This window comes from Aedes aegypti, chromosome 2, assembly GCF_002204515.2.
Source record: "Aedes aegypti strain LVP_AGWG chromosome 2, AaegL5.0 Primary Assembly, whole genome shotgun sequence".
NCBI classification, from domain to species: Eukaryota; Metazoa; Arthropoda; class Insecta; order Diptera; family Culicidae; genus Aedes; species Aedes aegypti.
The window spans coordinates 467,872,923-467,894,019 of NC_035108.1; the positions used below are offsets into that span (position 1 = coordinate 467,872,923).

The 21,097-nt window shown below is 37.1% G+C and overlaps 1 protein-coding gene across 11 annotated transcripts in view; it reads right to left on the reverse strand.

The window, feature by feature from the left end:
• The window catches only part of LOC5568091 (protein turtle), a 155,292-nt gene that overhangs the window by 77,683 nt on the left and 56,512 nt on the right, over nucleotides 1-21,097 (reverse strand). The window contains exon 1 of one of the 11 annotated variants that reach the window (XM_021848282.1): nucleotides 1,052-1,808. The exons of the other annotated variants lie outside the window; for them this stretch is intronic. The gene's annotated coding sequence lies outside the window, so the exon portion shown is untranslated. Of the gene's footprint in view, nucleotides 1-1,051; nucleotides 1,809-21,097 lie in introns of those variants that run through there. 11 annotated transcript variants of the gene reach the window in all.

The window sequence follows — 21,097 nt, forward strand, 5'->3', positions numbered from 1 at the left end:
TGTGGAAGCTTTTTTATGGGCATTTTTATGTATTTTGGGACACTTATTATGTGTCAATCCCATGCTTGTTTATCACTCTGCTGCTGTCTCTCTCTCTCTGTGACGAAAATACTCCACGGAGAAAAGTTTCCCACACCACAGAATCCTGGCCACTACAGCACCCGGGTACACCTTCATCTCGGTTCACCTTCTCTCCCAAAGACTCACAGCACCCAAGAAGGGGATCATGGCCCAAAACGCACTGATGGGGTAAGATGGCTCGACTCATTGAGCCATTCCTAGAACGATTCAATGCAATTTTTTGCTAAACACATTAAACTATGTTCATCCAAGAGTGACCACTACAAGCCATGAGATAAACTTTTTCATTTTCCATCAATTTCCTAGTGAAAATTAACAATTTATCACTTTTTTTTCCATAAGTTGAAGCTCTTATAGACTAATGGAGAAGCTTGGTTACTGACTCTATTTTCCCTATTGTGAATGGCGTTCTACCTCACCCATTCGGTAATTGCACACAAATCCTTAAGGTGGCATTTTGGATCATTTTACCCTATACGCCAACTGACTAGGTCTTGTCGCAAATTTACGATAAAGTTGGTCCTTCTTGACGACTTCTTGGCAGCGGTCTTCTTCGGCATATCCTTTTCGCACCGTGCAAAACACACCGTCGTGTGTCCTTACGTGGATACCGACCGACCGACCGACACGATTCCACTCTACAGAGCAACAAACACAACACGGCGGGTGTGGTCCTGACCGTAGGGATCTATATTGCCGTGTTGGGGAAAATGCAATCACATGGCTTTTCGCTCCGGGTCTGACAGGGGACAGGGTATACCTTGCTACTAACAGCTATTGCCATTTTTCTGCATGTGTGTGATGCACGATACAAAACGGAGGAGGATTATACTCGAAAACTAGTGCAAGTCATACAAATTATGAATTCGTCAAGCCTTCATAGCTAATTACACTCTAACAACATCGATAATAGAATTCCATTCATAACCTTTCGTTCACTACGAGATTTGTTCTTCGTCTGCGGACCAACCTTGATTATACAGCAATCGATAAATGTGACATTTCCTTTTGTCACTGCAGATTTTCCTCGTACGTCATGAATGAGCCGAAGGTAACTTCCAGCGATGATCCGTTCCGCACTGCTTTTGGGACCAGCCAAAAGAGCACATCCTAATGGGACAGCATCGAACTGAACAATCCACTTGATCCCGAACTCATTTGAATAATTTCTAGTCAGGAAAATTTCATTCAAACGGGACGATTTTCACTGTAATTCCACCCTGATTTTACATACATAGACTTCCTTCTCCTACTGCCTGAACACACTCGTTTAGCAAACGAGTCGTGAACGAGCGCTGCTGCTCCTTTCTCTTTCTCGACGACAGCGAGGCTCACAATACGCTCCCAGAAGAAAGCTCTAAATTATTCATGGAGATTTTTCCTACAAATTTTCACCAAACTCCCGTTCCAGCCACGGAGCCACTTCACTAATAGCACTTGAAAACTTTCCGCCAACTATCGTTAATTCAGTGCGCCTCTTTCACGGCACCAAACTAATGTTAGAAACACTCCAAATGAAAGTTTTTTTTCTGGTTAGTCCGATGCTGGAGCAGAGTTTTGCACCAAATCCGTCTCCATCAGCACTCGGTCCGAAGGCGTGTATTTGTCAAACGTGAATATCCAACCACACGAACGCACAGTGGAGAGTGAGTTGTGCTGAAATTGTCCTGGAAAATGGTCCTGTATTGTATCGCGATTGCTGCTGCTGCCGCTGCTTACTCTGGGGTGGAACAGTCAACTGGCGAATCTCTCCGGGCGGAAAACGGCTCTCGCACGATGTTTTCCACTCTCGCTCCCTATCAGTAAGAACGTTGAAGGGGGGGTGCTTTGTCTTTTGACTATCAGGAATGCTATTCGTATTAATATTTCATTATTCTTTTCTCGGTGAATTTGTTCAAAGCGCCACTTATCCTTAATATGCAAAACAACAAATTACTACTGAATACATAAATACTTGGATACTAGGACGCTTGGATACTTCGATACTTGGGTACTTGATTACATGGATACTTGGATAATTGGATACTTGGATACTTGCGTATTTGGATATTTCGATACTTGGATACTTGACGTCTATTGTGAAAAATGCATTTTTGATCCATTATCACCTCAAATGGCTGATAAAACATTACTGTCCAAATTTTATATGATATTCGAGATACTTATAGTCAAGTTTTATTCTTTGAAACATGAAACGAGCTTCTCTTGAAAATTATGTTTAAAGTGACTATATTTTTCAGTTTCTCATCGTAAAGGCTATTTTTTATCAAGCCAATTTAACAGAAAACGGTCTTCCTGTACTGAATGATGCAATATCGTTAGAGTCATCACGCAACTTTTTTATCATTACGCAACTGTTTTGAGTTGCATATAGAGCCATTACACATGTTTTTTAATTACAAAATAATATTGAACGCATTTCTGTGAGATTTCTTATACCCTCAAGTAACTTTTCACGAAATTGCAAAAAATGTTGTACGCATCTCGTAGCAGAATCGATTTTTGCAGCATCAGTCGAAATATTTAGTTTTTTTTTTCAACCATTTAAAATTCTTTTTATACCCTAAACTTAAAAACTCCAAAGTTTGATATTTACTATTTACTACATCCAAATCTCACATGACATGAACATAACATATATTTATGTTTACGGTAAGGAGGAGTCATTTTTCCTTCATACTTTGAAACAGTGCTGCATTTCAAACTGAACGCGATCCAAAAGTGAACTGAACGCGTTCCAATTTTTGCACGAGAAATCAGTAAACATTGAACTATCGTGGAAGTACTGACACTGCTCATGAACAGCCCGTTCAATTCAAAATGCACAATGAAGCTTAAAAGTCGAATAAACTACATCTATCTATATTGAGTTCAATCCACTCAAAATATATGGAACGTAAAACGATCCTCAATAACTTTCGTATATCCTTCACATTGGAATGTGTTGCGGGCCTGCCATAATATCAATGTTCATTGCGCGTTCATTTTTCAGCTCCTACGGGTTCAAATTTTTGAACTGATCAATGTTCAAGCCTACTTGATCCCTCGTTCAAAAATTTGAACTGGAACGCAAACTGAATGCGATCAAATGCAACACTGCTTTGAAGCTTAATCAAAAATGAATTTAATAGATGTTTTTACATTTGACAACCAAAAAAATAGGGCCATTGGTAATGGACCTATGCACAGGTTCATTATTTGACGTTTTAGCGGTGCCGTGTTTTTTATGTAACCATGGAAATCAGTGAGTTCGGCACCGCTCAAACGTCAAATTAGTGAACTCGTGCATCGGTCCATTCGGGGCAAAAGTTTTGGATTACTTTGATCTATTCTATTCTATTGCTATGATGAGTTTTCACTTTTTGCTCTCCAGTTTTTAAAATGACGTTCAAGTAAGAGGGGCAGCGTGTCCAAATTTTGCTCGTGCACTAAGACAATCTGACGTTCTCGCATGAAACTTATTTGAAGGCCATAACAGCCCAGAACGGAATTGGGTCTTGGTCAGATGGAATTTCTAAAAATCTAACGAATCCACAAGCAGCAGTTTAATTCAAACTGGCGTTCAGCGGCGAAAAAGGTCGATGAGACCACTGTGCAAAATTTTATGGAAGGGGTTAACCTAAACGTCCGGTAGTTCGGCAAGGAAAAAAATGTTTTTGAATTATGAATTTTAACATAATTTACGATTTCAACCAAATTTTACGCGTTCCACTCTTTACTAGAGCCCGAGATCACCTCTGCATCTCCATGGTTTTCTTCGGAAGGAGATGTTAGTGAAAGGGATCATAGCTACATGATCAGGATTCACCGTGGTAAGTGAGGCGATTCATGTAGCCTCAATTTAAGAAGTTATCTATCTATGCGTCTACATTGTTAATGTCGAACTAATCAAAGGTTATTTTTAGTAATTGCAATAAAATTAGTTCAAAAAAACAGGTGCGTGTATCTTATTTTGTTTTAGAAAACAGGAATAATGCCTTATTCCAACACTTATAGTGACGAACAATCCATAGTTTGATTAACGATCAAATAAATGTAAAATTAACACGATACACATTTGTGTTATCACAAGCATGAAACGAGCTCACCGATTGATAATCCATTCTCGACTGAAGTCACAATCTCGGTATCAACACGCAAAAGCTTCGATAGAAAATCACTCCGATGGCACGCGAAAACGAACTATTCAGCTTGGACCTTGGGAAGCACTGCCTAGCAAACCTCTACGTCAAAACAACAGAGAACAAAAATATCCATTAACTTTCTTGGATGCTACTATGAAAATGATAACTGGAAATCTTGAGAATGAAGAATTGTAAAAATTTGAAAATCAATTGAAATCTTTGAAGCATTCAAATAACTTTTCAAAATCACGATTAATGATTTGACTGAGCAGGCATATAGGCAGTCTAGGGAAATTGAAATCATCATATAGCAAGCTAGGTTGAGTTTAGACAGACCAGCAGACTGGAAACACATTCTTCATGTACACAGCATCATCTTGAACATCAACATGGTCCGACATCAGCTGGCCACGATCTTCGAATCTATTCAGTTGTCAAAACTGGGCGTAATATCAAAAGCATTCTTACAACCCTCAGAATTGAAATTTGCCACGCAACTTTCAGAATCACAAGTCATAGTGATTGAAATTTTTGATCAAACTTACGAGTTTTTGGAACCAATAGCTTTCGACAATAACTCAGACATAGTAGTCCTCATCAAAGTTCCCATAGCTTTGACAAGGTTAATACACACAACATCAAATAGAAACTATTTCCACACTTAACAAAATCATCGCAATAAATGCTACAAATACCATATAACGAGTCATACGATTACTTATCTATGTATGCACATCGCGAAAAACAGTATTTGCGATGTCCAAAATCTCTTCAACGTTTTCAACGACAAATATCTACATTCAATATAACGAAGAAACCCGAAACTTCACAAAGGCTCTAATTAAATCAGAAGTTGAAAAGGTCGGAAACCTTGGAATACTGGTAAAAAAAAACTCTGACAAACCATCTTCAATACAGAACAATTGTGGATATGGCCCACTAAATTCAACCAGAAAATTCCTTACATCATTCAAGGATTGCTCCATAACAATTAATGTAAAATATTTCGGCAGCAAATCTTGTAGGGGAGAATCTCCATCTACAGTTCTTTCATTTAATCTAGTCAACGTGAATAAAACATAAACTGAAGCAAAATCTATCGAAAACCTTAAAAAATACACGCACAAAATCATAAGTTAGAACACCTTGAAGTCGTTAGCAGGAGTACTAGAGCGCTAAATACTGGAGTCATTATTTTAAACATATGCTTCGTCATAGCTTTCTTCGCTCTTGTTATGAGAGAAGTTCGGAAACTTAAACTGAAATTGACGATACGAATTCCAATTGCCGAAATAGCAGATACTTTGCAATCAAGGTTGAACGGTTCAATCTGAGAAGGGGGAAGTTATGTACGCATCCTCCAACCCCTCGACAACTTGAGCCCCAGTACACGCAGACATCAGAAAAGTACGCGCAAGCCGAAATCCATCATTAGTACACGTGGAGACTTCAGCGATCCAGTTACCGACCAATGGTCAGCCATAGATACGCTGATGTTGCAACCCACATACGGCCACTGCTATTGCATCAGCCAGGAGGAATCCCAGGAGTCAGCAGTTCGTCGTCTGCCAAGGAACAAAGGTCAGTCGACGTCACTTGACCGATCCCGCTGAGGCAGCAGTTTCCAGTCCAGGTGCCAGGTTTAGAGACAGGTGAACTTAGGCAGGTGAGTTCAGTTTAATTTGAGAGTTAGGAGCGACAAGTCACTGTGTAGTGTACTTTGTAAACCAAATAATTTAGTGAATGAATAAATAGTAAGAGACTTAGTGTTTTTTTTTAAATATAATTTTATTGTACATAGCTTTCTTTTCTCCTCATTACTAAAAAAGACTTTTCAATGGTTCGACATTTTGAAAGCCAACGATTTTTCTTAATCTTCTATCAATATCTTTTCACCGCGAGACAAAAATGCAAAACTAGTTTTAAATAAGAGTCGTATTTTCCCTCTTTATGCATGAATCGCATCACCGACCAAAGGTGACTCCCAGACCTTTTTTCCTTCGTCACTAATGAACTACCTTCCCGCTTTGCTTCCCTACTTTGAGAATTAGTGGAAAGTCCCATCTCTCATTAATTTTGATGAAACTGCAATTCCTGCCAGTTCCGATAGTAGAAGCATTAGCCGTAGAAGGCCAATGTCGCGACTGTTCGTGCGACCAACATCTAGTTTGCCACGCTCTGACAGTCTGAGTACCGGGTCTATAAGTGTCAAATCAAATTTTTCAACCATAATAAAACATTCTCTACAACATAGGTTCCCAAACTTTTCAAGTGCACGACCCACCTGACTATCAGGCGTATTCTTCGCGACCCACCAGGAAAAAAATTCCAAGAAATTCTTTTTTATGTACAACTTTTTATGAAATCTTGTTTTGAAAACTTGTACCTTATTAAGGTGAAGATGAATCGAAGCCAAACCTCAAATTTTCAAGAGCACAAATCTGGAGAACCAAACATCCGTTTAAGCTGAAAACTTAATCGATTGTAACTAGCAGGTGGTGACCAATCGATTAAGTTTTCAACTCAAACGGGTGTTCCGTCTCCCGATTTGTGCACTTGAAAATTTGAGGTTTGGCTTCGATTCATCTTCACCTTAACGATGGGATTCAATCACAAGGCGTTTAAAATTACAAAATTATAAATGTTTTCAACATTGAAAGTGTTGGAACTTTTGTTCTCTATATTTGTACTCTTATACACCAATGAAGTCATAAATCGTAATATCTTATTTAAAAATATCATGTTTCATCATTATATGTATCGACTTTTCAAACTCTGAACAATTGATATGATTCAGAGAAAAATATCCAAATCAGGGATAAATAATAATTTATCAATCATTTTTAATTCCGTGAAGACCATTCTTAAGATTACTCTTAAGAATCGTGAAGATTTTCCAGAATGATGAGATGGTGACTCTCAAAAATGCGTAAGAAATTCCATGCAGCCATGTTTAGATTCTTGAATCTTTATCCAAACACGGACAGACTATTATTTTTTAAAATTATTGATCAATATTTTGCTTAGCTGAAAATAACAGCAGAAGGAGTGACGATAGTCAGCTAAAATTCATTAAACATTTCACCATTTTTGGTAAAATTGATAGATCAATTCTTCAAAATTTGAGTTTCGTAATGTTAAGCGAAGCTTTATTGTGATATCAATAGAAATTAGTTGTTTTTCCTTTTTAGAAAACCTTTGTTATTCCATACACAGCAACTTTGTTGTAAAAAGGCATCAGATTATAAAATATGATTCGAACATGAGATTTTGACAGTTAACTGCCAATTTTTCTTATAAAATTTTCTAAAATCGTCATTACCTCAAGAAAGTTAAAAATGTCTTTTTCAAGAACCTTGATTCTGTTCCAAATAATCTAAGGCCTGATTTTTTTTTTTTTTTTTTTTTTTTTTTTTTTTTTTTTTTTTTTTTTTTTTTTTTTTTTTCTTTATTATTGAGATTTTCAGCCCTAGGCTGGTTCATCTCATAACCTGATTTTTTTTAAATATATAAACGGCAGTATGGCAAACAAAGTCAAAACAAAAGTTTTGTCATGATACCTGAATCTGAAATACCAAAACCGTAGAGAACAAGATTTTTTTCTCGCGACCCACCAACGACCGGCTTACGACCCCCCTGGGGGTCGCGACCCACAGTTTGGGAAACTATGCTCTACAACATAGCACTAAACAAACAATCAAAAACTTCAATAGTAAGTATTAATTAAATAATTATATTTTTTGATAACAGCGCAACTAGCGTTATACTACTTATATTTCTATTGTTCCGATCAATCACAGAGTAGCAAATCATTGACACGTACAGTAGACTAATGCAAATTTTGAAATTTTTGCTCCCCTATACTTAAACGGTGTCAATTACGATGAAAAAATTTTTCTTGAAATTTGAAGTGATTTGGAAGAAATTTGACTGTGCACACGCCTTTTGAAGTTTATATGGAAATTACTGTGAAAAAGACAAACCTTTTATGTTCACTCCTCTAACTGAACGTCATAATAATCTATGGAAAAGTTAACAATCTCTTCACATGTTAAATCTTCCCAGCTACAACTTTGACGAAGACCACATTTTGATTGGATGACTGGATAATTTGTTATTCTTGATTCTAAAGTCACGCTGAGATGATCATTCAATTACTTTTAGAGCAACACTGCTTTTTCGCTGTAGAACATAGTAGCCTGGATTACTTTGATCTAGGTATTCTGCACACCAGGAGCTCTCCTGTTACCTGGTGAAGCATGTAAAATGCAAACCCACTCTATGGCGATGAATAACAATTTATCCTGAAGTCCAATCAAAATGTGGTCTTCGGTAGAGTTGTAGCTAAAATGATTCCACGTGAGAAGAGTTGTTCACTTTTCCATAAAATATTATGACGAAGAGATAGAGGGCTGAACACAAAAAGTTAGCGTTTTCCATAGTAATCTCCATATTAACTTCAAATGGCGTGTGCACAGTCAAATTTCTTCCAAACCATATCAAACTTTGGGAGGATGCTATTAACCATAATAAAAAACACTGAAGTGTAGGGGAGCCAAAATTTCAAAATTTGCATCACTCTAATGTACAGTCAATCTGAATATGATATACATTATCGACTATTTGATCGTGTTCCCTTCTTCTGTCCTTACATCGTTTTGTCTTTCGGCCTTATGCACTTTCAACGTTTGGACTTTTGACAGTGTGAAACGAGCTCACCAATAAGTCATATTGTACCCATCGTGATATGCCATTTGCCAACACACAAACAACCTAGAAAAATGTAACTTTATTTTACCACTTTGTATTTTTAACATCAAGTCTGGAATGATTGCTTTCAAATCTAGCTTACCACCCTGTTACAACCACAACTGCTTTTCACATCACTTTCTGGGAAAACATGTAATTCTGAGAAAAAGTGCCTTCAGAAAACTGACGTTCGAGGGATTGATATTCTGGGAAACCACATTTGAGCAAACGCAGCACAATTATTCCCTAATCTATCTTGGGGGTAATAAGGACTGTTCATTTTATAAAGTGGACACCTTGTGCATGCTGTATCTTTCTTATTAATCAATGAAATTTCAATCGGTTTTTTTGCACATCGTTCGACGTATTGTACAATGTTGTGATAATAAAAATTCTCCAAAATAATTAAATTTCACACGAATATGGAACAACGATTAGAACGGCTAGAAATTGGCTGGAAAATTCGATAATTTACCGTTTTGACTCATATTCCGAACACTTAAGGGCAACAGTGACTTTAAATGCATCTGATTGGCATAAATTGGCTGATATTTGTGTAAATTTTAATTTCTTCGCAAAGTCTAACTGTTAGCTGTTGGGTGTACCAATAATAATGTTGATTTAATTAGTTTTAGTATTGTTTTTACGTAAAAGTATGGAACAACATTTTGATTCAAATGCCGAACACTGTATTAATTCTGTCTCATATTCCGAACACCTTGATTCAAATTCCGAACAGCACCAATAAATCATATTCAAATGAATTATTGCGCATATAAACTGATCTGAGCTTATTCTACTGGTCTCAAGCTAGAGAATCAGCACTACTCCCGCGATATAAATTAAATTGAAGACGTTAAAATTGAATTGCAATTGACTGCCATTTTCTTGTTATTTGGTGACATATTTCAGCGAAACATTTCAACCAAATCGCCATACAAAAACCGAGTGTTCGGAATATGAGTCTGTTCGGAATTTGAGACAAAACGGTATATTTTCTATTTTCAAAAAAGGCTTGTTCTTCGAAAGCATCATCAATCAGAAGCCTGATGGAAAAAATCAAGTTATTTTTGGAGCAATAATTTTACAGATATAATAAAATCAATTTTCCCGTATATTTTTAAAGATTTTTTTTTTAAATTTGATGGGAATTGATATGAGTAGAATTTTTTGTGTAAAAGTACATCCTGACGGAAGTCCTAGTATAGTATTAATATGAAAAATAACTTACGCCTTCATAGAGTTACTTAGTAAGTCCCCACGTCACATTCAAAGCACAACAGAAACACAATTGCTTTATTCTTAGAAGACCTATCAAAGTACATTGACAATCATCAAAATTGGCAACACTGCTGTAATAAAATCAAATTTATTTTCCACATATTATTATCATAATATGTTATTCTGAGATTACCAATTGAAAAATTCGGAGAAAACTGTTTACAATTTGCTGTAGATCGATAAATATGCGTACATGATTTTAAAAGTATGAGACTTTTTTAGTAAAACTACCATAAACAGTAAAATTTATACTTAAGACTGTGGTTTAATCTCACGATTTAGCTTTCGTTTATACTAATATAGTTTCTTTAGTAATCCAAACTAGTTTTGAACATGCTTTTTACTTTTCTCTTTTGCTGGGAGTGAAAGGATGGCGTATCAGCAAATTTGGCCATAAATGGGTAAATCACTAAAGTTACCTAATGTCATAGAATGGTGGAATATAATTGATATTTTTAAAGCTTTACCTTTAGTAGAATAGTAAAGGATACAAACATACAATTTGTTCATAAAAATAAGGATTTTTGTTTTGCGAAAAATAATGTTAAACTTTGACGGACAGCTTTTTTTAAGAGTTTTTGGAAAAACTATTTAGCTCTTCAACCAAAAGCATTTTCAAAGATTTTATATTTTTATAGCATTTTAGAATAATAGGTCAACGATACACAGAAAACCGATTACGATTTTATCAATAAATAAAAAAGATATAGCATAAACAAAGTGTCCACTTTATAAAATGAACAGTCCTTAGTGCTGTGTTTTCTTAAATGTCGTTTCCCAGAATATCATTTCCTCGAACGTCAGTTTTTCTGTATGACTTGTTTCCCCGGGAAGCGAATGGAAAAAAATGTAACTTGATTGCAAATGAATAACATTTTCTGCATAATTTTACAGAATGTGGGTAAAATACGTATATTATTTAAGCGTTATTATAAGTGAAACGAGAATTTCGTCCCGAACAGAGTTGTTTTTTCGTGGAAGTAAACTGCAGTTTTTTTTTTCCAATAGCAAAAAATATGCCCCTTTCATTGAAAATACCTACTACCGCCTATATACGAAATAGCAAACCACCACAAATACACATTACACCCTCGGCTCTCGCTCTCTGAGAAGGTGTCGTCACCCAACATTGGAAAACCTTCTTCCGCACCACCTACCTACCAGGACAACAACTGACCAACATCCTCTCCCCGGGGGGAAAATGCCAACCTGGTTCTGTTTAATGCATAGGTTCCCAAACTTTTTGGTTGCGCGACCCACCTAGCCAACAACCGTATTCCTTGCGACCCACCCAGTGAAAAATTGTTCAGAGACAGTTTTGTACTAAAGCTTATGAGGTTACTTATGACTTTATTTGAAATGGCATTTGATTACAATACGTAATTGACACTGACATGTACTATGCGTGATTAAAACTACAGTGAATAATAATCTTTTCTCTATTTTTATTTTTTTTTTTATCTCGCAAATGCTTTTTAAAAAATGAAAATAATAACTTAGAAAACTTTTAAAACAACGCAAAGAATTGTTTGAATGACATCTATCATAATTCCATATAGTACTGAGTATATTCTCGCAATACTTACCGAATAAGTCAAACCTCCATGAGTCGATGCTCAACATTGACTCTCGGAATCACACGGGATCAATATTTGGATTATAATCGAAGTTGCATGTACCTCAGACTTTTTTTCGACCCTAAAGGATAGTTTCACACCCAGAAACTTTGAAAATGTTCTGGCGGAGTAAATTAGATATTTTCAAATTAAAGGCTCATTTTAAATAGTTATTCCAAGAAAAAAAAAACAATTTTGCTGCTAAAACTTTCTCTGACACAATATTGTTTATTCACCAACCACAAAATGTTAGCCCAAATACTAAACGTTTTCGTTGAAATATCGGAGGAACATGAAGGTTCTATAATAATTTATTAGATTTTGACACCGTGAGCCATACTAAAGCCTGATTGACAATTGGAAAGTAATTTCTTGGCATAACCTGATGCATGGAAAATTTCTGCAACGATTCGATCGCGGAAGTTCTTTTCTGATCACATTACGCAGTGAAAAAATGTCAGTTCAAACAGGAGTCGCTGTTTTTTCTGCAAGGAATCGGCGAGAAATTTCTTGAGCGATTCCTTTTCAGCAGCATGTTGAGCTTGAAAATTAAAAAAAAGGTATGACTACTATGATGTTCCTCACAAAAAGCTTCCCAATAATATTACTCGATGGGCCAATAATCTCTTCGACTCTTGGAAGTTCGACTGTAGAATGAGTTTGGTTTATTTAGAAAGACCAACCAAAGAAGGCTGTTAGTGGTCCTATTGTTGACGCCCCTTGCTTTAATAATTATTGAAATGTTTTGGCCTTGGATCATAGCCTCAGAATAGTAATGCTAGTGCCAACTGACCCAATGCCTGATCACTGGAAGCAACTGTTTTTTTATGATTAAGTAAGAATATTATGAATAAGTTCCAACCAAAGGCCAATGTTTTAGGAAACATAAAAACTTTGGAAATAAATTCATATTTTGGATTTTTTTTCGCGACCCACCAAAGACTGGCTCACGACCCCCCAGGGGGTCGAGACCCACAGTTTGGGAAACTATGGTTTAATGCATTATTCAACGCTCCCCTAAACACGAATACCGCCCCATCTGACCGAGTTGAAAGTGCACATGCATAGAGAAGAGCCAAGCTGTTGCAATTTACTTCCATCATCATCATCATCGTTGTCAACCAATTGGTAAGTCAGTCGGTCAGTGAGAAGTAGAGTGAATCATATTAATGTTTATGATTTTACTGAAGATGGTTTTATTGGAATAAATTGTAAGATTTCAATATGTAAATACGTCAAATGAGAATTGTTTTAAATAAAACATTCCAGAACAATCTGGGTAACCAGGCTTAGTCCAATAAATGTGGATTCGTTTGAAAACCACAGTGCATTGATATTCACTTCTTTTAAAGCCGATAAAATATTGCTGTACTGAAAAGTATGGGAAAATAATCTTTTTGATTTTCCACCCTTCATCGACACATATAACACACGAGCATTGAATATCCGATAAAAACTCTTTGACAATAGCCACGTTTACACCACAAAACCGAGCCCACCAAGCGCTTCTGACAGGGTTGACATTCTATTAAAACTATAACATTTCATCCAACTTTATGCGTTTATGTCATTCTAAGGAACTCTCCCATAACCATAAAGAGATTTTAAACTCGTTCCCACCACATGCGTCATCCCTTCCCTCCCTCCTGAAAAAAAAACTGACCACACCACGAACCTAGTTCTCACTAGTCATAAATATTTTAAACTCATTCATTAAACACAGTTGGTGGTCTACACAGTTTACCACTCGGTTTGAATCCAACAGCACAGTCCAATCGTTGTGTACGTGTTAAATTTCCTCAGTCAGCTCCCAGAAAGGATGTAAATGCTTCACTACTACCCACAAAACAGGCTCCGGATCTTGCCAGTCGGTCCCATCCTAGAGGAAGGACATGCGCAGTACAATCCCCTCTCACAACCTGCACTCTTGTACTGCCCTACGTTTGCAATCTATTACTCCCAGCTACTAGAAGTCTTTATCCAATATGTTACTGTGGTGCACCACCATTCCGCGATGATCCACACGAGCTGTCTGAATCTCTACAATGATGGTAAGGATGATGATGACGATGATGCACACTTCAACGTAGTGCAATAAAGGGAAAAGAACTTCAACGACCAAGAGACACACTATAAACCTACTTAATCTTTCGCTTTCCACTTTGTTCTATGCCGCGGCATCAGCCAACCATCAAGAACCAAGAACCCAACCCAGCATTTTCATGGGCTCACACTTACTCAATCTTTTCGATGCTATCAACGGCCATAAACTGTGGCAGAAGATTTTTGTTTACAAGACAATGCTTTCACAGAAAACATCCTCCGGACGACTTTGAATGGGGTATTCTCTTTTCACTCTCTTTCACGGGCAATCGGAAGAAAGAGTCTCACAAGACCTCCCACCTTAAGAACTAGAACAGCAGATTACACACGTATGCATAAAATCGCCCCTTCAAGGGTTATTTGGCCTGGCAGGAGATGCCTCTCGAATAATGATGCTTGCTTCCTCCAGCTACTGTCGTTACTCTTGAATTCCTGAACCCACCCACTCTGAAGAATTTCGCGAAATGTGCCACCGTCCTTCAGCAGGAGCATCTCACTCAACTCACCCGTCGTACAAGAAGGCACCTACTTCATTATGGTGATGGTTCTACTCCGCCGGTCTAGCCGATACACTGAAACCTCCATTTACGGAAATTATGTTCAAAATCTTTGGGAAAATGAAATTTGTGTGCATTACTTTAGCATAGTTGGTACCAAGTTTATTCTTCGTTTATTGACACGTTAATTCGAATTCACGTAGACTTCGAGTTCTGTTGATGATTTTTAACAAATCTTGCTCAGAATTTCCTTCGAATCCTGTTCAAGATTCCTTTTGAATCCTTTTCAGGATTCCCTTCGAGTTCTATTCACGATTCCCTTCGAAACCCGTTCAGAATTCTCTTCGAACCCGGTTCAGGATTCCCTTCAAATTCTGTTTAGGATTCCCTACGAATCCTGTTCAGAATTCATTGTTCTTCGAATCCTATTCAGGATTCCCTTCGAGTTCTGTTCAGGATTCTCATCGACTTCTGTTCAGATTTCCCTTCGAATTCTCTTGAGGATTCTCATCGAATTTTGCTCAAAATTCCCTTCGAATAATGTTCAATATTCCTTTTGAATATAATTCAGGATTCCCTTCGAATCCTGTTCAGGATTCCCTCCTATTCAGGACTCCCTTCGATTCCTATTCAGGATTCCCTTCGAATCATATTAAGGATTCTCGTCGAATCCTAATCAGAATTCTGTTTGAATCCTGTTCAAATTTTCATCGACTTCTGTTCAGGATTCCCTTCGAATCCTATTCAGGATTCTCTTCGAATCCTATTCAGGATTCCCTTCGAATTCTCTTGAGGATTCTCATTGAATCTTGCTCAGAATTCCCTTCGAATATTTCCTTTTGAATCCCATTCAGAATTCTCTCCGAATTATGTTCAGTATTCCCTTCGAATATTGTTGAGGATTCCTTCCGATCGAATATTGTATTATTCGATGATTTTATCAACAGTCCGTTGTTCCGTATGTTGAAAGTAATCTACAAAAAATCTATAGTAGAATTCAAAAGGTTTATGCCACAGATTCACCAAGTAATCTTGAAACGAATTCTTCGAACAATATGTTAAATAATTTTATAATATAGTCTCACATAGGGTAAATTGGTATAATGCGCCCCAACCGGGCAATACGCCCCATTTCATTTTCGAGGGATTAAATATGATTATATATCTTAAATATCCGTGAAAAAATGATGTTGCGCGTGTAAGATCTTTTCGAAGTATAAACAACCAATAGAAAAACCAAAAATATCGAAAATCTGCTTTTTGGCGTAAAATTTTGGGTCCGTTAGGCAAGCCTCGTTGTAAATGAAGCCCATCCTTTACTATTGTACTTATTACAAGAGCTTTTACCGGAAGACGACTGCTAATGAACTCTTTCAAGCTTAGCAAGTGGTGGAATTCTCCTTGGAAACATTTCTACAACGCTTCGGAACTTACTTTTCCTTTCATCATTATAAAAAATAACCTTTCAATGGTTCGACGCTAAAAGTGTCGACTTACCGTATGCTCACGTTGTCTTTAGAGTACTGATAGGTTTTTTTTTAAATAAGGTTGCACAAATCGCATCACTTACCAAGGTGCAAGCATCTATGATCCCTCCCATCTAACAAAACTCCTTCACATGACAACCATGAAGATGCAGAGGTGATCTCGGTTTCTAGTAACTATGGATGTCACACTAACTTTTCTTCCCGTCCCCCGATGACCGTTAGGACGTGGCCGGCGTCGTTTTGGACTTTTTAATGTATGGATTTCTCGAAAGTCTACATTGGAGATGGAAAGCTACTTCCAAGCTACATCTTTTGGTTCCTTTTGCAACTTCGATTATTCTGGTCAATCACGGAGTAGCGACTACGAATTGTACGGTCATTATCACTCATGATACAAAAAATACACCATGATTTGGACTCATCATATCATGATCCAGATTACCGTAACGCAACACACGCGTTATGTTTTTACTGCGGATTGCTTGCAATCATGAATCACATGCCTAAAATCATGAGTCACGCATCCGTTTATGATCGACAAAATTAAAAAAAAAAGCCAAAGCGAGATTCGATCCATGAACCTTCTGATTGAGAATCCCGTATCATACTACTTCAACACTTTGACATGTTGAAATGAAGGTGATCGAAACGAATCAAATTATGCAAATGTTTAGTGTTATCAGTCTGCATGTAACGCTTATGAGGAATCATTATTATGACACCAGGAACCATGATTTGTGGTACTAATATCATGACCTACCCAAATTATGAATTCATGATAGGGGAACCTGATTTATTCCGTATAGCAATCCTCGGAGTAGTTTGCGGAAGAATCTCTGCAAGTATAAAACTCATGAACTCATGCATTGTTTCATTGAAGCAACCAATTTAAAAGAATACATTGAGAAGTTTCTTATATTAGGAATGCAAATCAGGAGGCGATATAAGGACCCGTTACTCTACAAATAATTTGAACCAATATGCATTTTGAACTCCAATTTGCTTACTGTGAAAACAGGAGGGTAGAAATTTTTTAAAGTTAAACGTTCCATGCCAAAGTGTGCAGAGTTTGTAAATAATGGTCGTTTTGCGTGAAATTTGTCAAAGAACTTTTGCGATCGGTTATCACACACCCCCTACTCCCTTAATGTAAATCAAAACAACAACGCCCTTGAGTAAAGCTCTTCAGATGTACAAGAAAAAATTGAAAGGCTAATATAAGTCCAACTCATATTTTAGTCCAATGATAGTGTAAAGTTATCAAAAAAAACTGGATTTTGGGTCCACAACCGTAACCAGCAATCTTTCGAAGATAATTAAAAGGTTTCACACTCAAGCAAGCTGAAAAATAGAATTCATTAGGTTTTCAGTCAAACAATTGCTTGCAGTAATTCTAAAACTACTTTAAATACAAACTTCCCAATCTACAAGGTTCTCTTGAAGGCTTATGAATGAGGTTTATACTCCAGCAACCTCAAACAAGCAAATACAATAGTCCGTAACTCTCTTTTCATAACCATTTGAAAAATCACCGGTTACGCTTATAGATCTAGAAGCATATAATCTAAAGTTTTCTTGTGTTATCTTGAACGGTCATTGGATCCGAAACTTGACAAAATATTTCTTCATGGAATTTATTGCCATGTACATAAATGTTGTTCATTAAATTTTTAAATATCACTGGTTACGCTTGTTGGCCTGAAGACCTGTACTCTAAGGAGTTATTTAATCACCTCGAATAACCATTAAATTCATAACTTTTTAAGTATACTTGTACGTAATGTTCTGGAAAGTTATTCGTTACGCTTGTAGATCTCATGACCTGTACTGCAAATAGCTCTTGGATAATCTTCACCATTTGATATATAGACATCATGATATAATTTGATTATATTGAACCTAAGAAGTATGAACTGATACACAATCCTTCGAAACATCACTGCTTACGCTTGTAGATCTCAGAGCATATATTGAAAGCAATTCATGTATAATATTAGATGGTCATTTTACTTGGTCCAACGTTGAACAAAAAACGACAGAAAATATTTGCATGCGCCCATGTTGTTCAGAAACCTTAGTGAGATCACTGGTGGCGCATGTAGATCTGGAGGCGTGTTTTCAATGGAGTTCGTGGCTGAACAGAGATCAGTAATGATTCCGTTTACGGAATAATCTATTAACGTATGGCGATTTATTTCCTTAATTCATAATTAAAGTTCATAACACTTTCGATGCTCAAAAGTTAGTTTTTAATGGTTTAGATAAGTTTCGTATTTTGTCATATAAGAGAAACGAAGAATTTTATAAGCAGACTTCAAGTATGTTGGAAAAATCGATTTAATCTAGGGGGCAGTATGGACACCCCCTGTATCTTTGCATATGCGGATTATTTTACACTTTAGATGCAAACAATATTTCAGTTATTAATCAAAAGAGTAAGGAATGAACAAAAATTACAGTAACAATTTAAATGACATTAAATTTCAATCGAAAAACTGAAGATGATTATATCAGGCTAAAAAATTATAGCCTTCTCGCATCACAAAATAAGATTTGAGCAGCGAATGACATTAAGTTGTTCAAAAATGTACATTTAAACATTCAGTTGGTGTTTTTCAGATTGAGAAATTCCTTAGGGTGTCCATACTGCCCCGTGTCCCCCTAATCGTGCAATTTCAACCAAATTATATATGTAGCAAAAGTTAAAGTCATATTTGCACCCCTGGTGGATTCGATCACAAAAAAGTTTGATAAATCGTACTTAAAATCTGATGTAATCATCAATGAAAACATTGTTTTATACAACTTTAGCGATCTGTAGCTAAAAATTGTGACGTACTGGATCATTTTTGAGAACGGCATCAGATACAACCCCATGCCAACTAGAGACACATAATTTGATCCAAACACGCAAAAATGTCATTTTTGTTACGCTGTGTAATCATCGTCATCATTGAAACTTCAACAGAAGTTGTTCTATTCAAAACTGAAATTTATTCGACGAAAATGTGTTCCCTGTGATTCAGTTGGAAAATAGAATGCAGTAAACACATTTTCATGAAAACTTTCACGTTTTTTTGAAATTTCTCAACTTGATGACAGGTCCTGCCCCTTAACGTACCCTCACCCATTGCGTGAATGGAGGTTTCAGTGTATATGGTGATAGGTGTCTCTTGCTGCAATGTGGTTGATGGTTGCTCATCACACTATAGTATACGTACCTACCGAGGCACTGCAGCGTGACGGATTCTCAAGTACCCATCCAGCTCCCTATCTAGCAGACACAGCGACTTATCGGTGGAAGATAGTGCGTCCATGTCGTCTCCACGATAATGATGATGAAGCTACTTGAGCACATGTGACATGAAGAAGGTGCTCGCTTGGATGCAGTTTTCAACTGCTACGATGAATTCTTGCGGTAGATATGTCATAAATAGACTGTATGATTCATTGCTTGTATATTGAATCGACAGTAAGAGGTGCTTTGAGTGAATTACTATCGTCAATCATCGAAGAAGCACAAAGAAGCGGTGTTTATCGAATTAATTAAGTGGTATTGAAGGTGACATTTTCGCTATATCTTGATTTTTTTCTATCCAAGAGTCTCAAAAGTTTTGTAGGTTACCAATATACTTTACTTATACTACACATGCCGGGATCCCAAGATCCTTGTTGGCTTTAATGTCCCTATGAAATCCTTTATGAATAATGAACAATTTCGAATTCCTGATAAAATTTTGACGAATCCTCTAGAATCTGGTGTTTCTGGAAGACATATTTTATTACGCTTTTATCTTGAGGATCTTTGTGATTCGACTCCTGTTTCGGGTCACTATACTATTTCCGAAAAAGAAAATTTCCCGATTTCTTAGGAAAGCGTGTTATTCTGCATATTTCAATTCATATGTGTAAAATTTGCAAATCTATACAACGGCAATCAAAGAAACCAAAAGGGACATATCACTTTTCCAACCCACAGTCCGAAATGTCTTTCCATTTCGAAATGTTCTCGTTTTCAGCTCATCTCACCCGAAATTCCAAAAACGTCACATACTGATCCCAAAACGAGCGATTTCCGTGAACAGCTGCGTGCCAGAATTACGAGCCAATTATCCCAGATTTCACTCTTTACCGCATTCCAAACGATTTCTGGATCAAATTGCCAACCACACACCACCACCAGGTGAGGTTCAGTCTTCGTTCGAATTGGCTCTTGGCTCCGAAAATTGACACTCCGTTTATATCATAACGTAAGCTGGATGACGATGACGACGACGACGACGAATGTCGCGGGCGCATATTTCAACGTTCATTCTCGTTTTCATTTCGAACCCCCTAAGCCCAAGCCCTAGGTCGTCGTGTTAATCTATCCCACACACGACTGGCATGAAGGGCGAATCTGGACCTTGCGCACCTCGGCGCTTATGCTGCCATAGCTCGACGGCTCTATAGTAGGGTGGCCCATAATTATCAAACTACATTTTTTTCAAGTTACACCCCTCAGGTTTGTTCATTTGGACCCTCATAAGCAATTTTGAACATTTCTCGCATAACTTCTGATCTCGCCCTAAAAGCCATTGGTAACCATGTGTGTAGCTCGTTGTTTCTGAGCATTTGAATGGATTTTGATGTAATTTAACAACGCTATGGGGAAGAAAGGATCAATATCTACCTGCCCGTGATGTTGGTTTAGATGCTTATTCTTTCATTTGCTCAGAAACAACGAGCTACGCACGTGGTTACCAATGGCTTTTAGGGCGTTATCTCAGAGTATGCGAGATTTGAACGTAATCCGTCAATTCAAAGCCCCGAGTTTGAAGGTTGCATCTAGAAAATGGGCAAAACACATGGGAAAAACGGATCTAATAATTCTTTCGACCATAGATGGTGCTGTACTTGATGAATTTCTTTCAATATTAATAGAAGACATTCTTTAATCAATAGAAAAGAGACTGCAAAACCGGAAGTCTTTCCGTTTAGAAACAAACATGTTATACCTAGGAAAACTATAATTCGAGGGTGGATGACATAAGATTTTCATAAGTTAATTTTCCTCATAAAATGGGCCACATCACTCTATAGCCTCCTATGATGTGCTCTACCCACACAAAATTCTCACGGCGGACAAGTTGTCGTTGTCGCCCGCGCCCCATCCGTCA